Source organism: Aplysia californica, unplaced genomic scaffold (assembly GCF_000002075.1).
Source record: "Aplysia californica isolate F4 #8 unplaced genomic scaffold, AplCal3.0 scaffold01978, whole genome shotgun sequence".
In the NCBI taxonomy this organism is placed as follows: Eukaryota; Metazoa; Mollusca; class Gastropoda; order Aplysiida; family Aplysiidae; genus Aplysia; species Aplysia californica.
The window spans coordinates 13354-14612 of NW_004799248.1; positions in this window are offsets into that span (position 1 = coordinate 13354).

Genomic DNA, 1259 nt, shown 5'->3' on the forward strand with positions numbered 1-1259 from the left:
CCCCCCTTCCAAAAAAACCCACAACAGAACAATAAACATTCTACAACAGCTAAAACAACAGCAACAACAAAAAACAACGAACAACTGACTGTTGTTACCAATAAGACAATACGATCTGCTTCAAAGATGATAAGCGTTGAACGATGTTAATATGGCGGATGGTTGGCGGGTGCTCTGGTGGAGTTTGCTCCTTCTTCTCTCTATCGAACATCTATCTGTGGTTGTTATATCTCTCTCCTACTTTTTTAAAGTGCTTGTTACTCTCTTGTAACACCGCTAGTCTTCGGCCTTTATGTGACCTAATTGCGCTGCAAGTGCTGTAAAACTCTTACTAAAACAAAGATAATAAGGAAGTTATTATCAAAATTGTATTCTTAAAAATTATTGACTTGCAAAGAGTTTGTTTTCTGGGCAATAGCATTGATCGAGTCTTTAAAAAAAATCTTTTTTTCTTTTTTGTTTTTAGCTCTCCTGTAAAATTGTAAAAACTGCACATACTGTGCTTTAAAAAATGACAACAGATCGACTTCCAACTGCCGTTCTCGCTTAAATATGATACATGGAGAAAAAAGGGAGTGTATGTGGGGAGGGGAGGGGATGATCAGAATATATTTAATGTACATCTATGTTTCAATGACGAAGGGGCCGATTCATTGCAATGCATTGCAGTATCCATTACAAGCGTAGAACGATAATATTATAATTATTCTTGTAGTGGTTTATTTCATATCTCAATGGTCGCTTTGTGACTCTGGGTTGTTTTCATTCATGGTCTCAAAAAGCACGAGTTTTTGGTTACCGCCGTAAAAACTTTTACAAAAACAGCAACAACAACAATAACAACAACAACAACAACAACAACAACAACAACAACAACAACAACAACAAAACAACAAAAAAACAGCACCCAAAAAAAAGTTCCGAGTTTGCGGTTAGCAGGTACATGTTTGCGCCTAATTGTTGGAGTGGAAGCCGGCACGTGTAGATAGGTCGTACTGTTTTTCTTCCCCCCTCTGTTGTTCCTGTCTGTCTGTCTGTCCTTTTTTCTTTTTCTTTTCTTTTTTTTTTTGATAAGTGTTTTACGGCGCTCGCAGCTGCATAAGGTCATATGAGCACACTGGACACGGGACATTAAACATTTTCAGTTGGTAGAAAATTTTGAATTTTGCCCGCGAGTGGCGGCCGAAGCCTAGATCTACTCTTATATCGATTTTAGACCACCGAGGGATCTTTAACGTGCGCAGCTTTTGTCTGTCCTA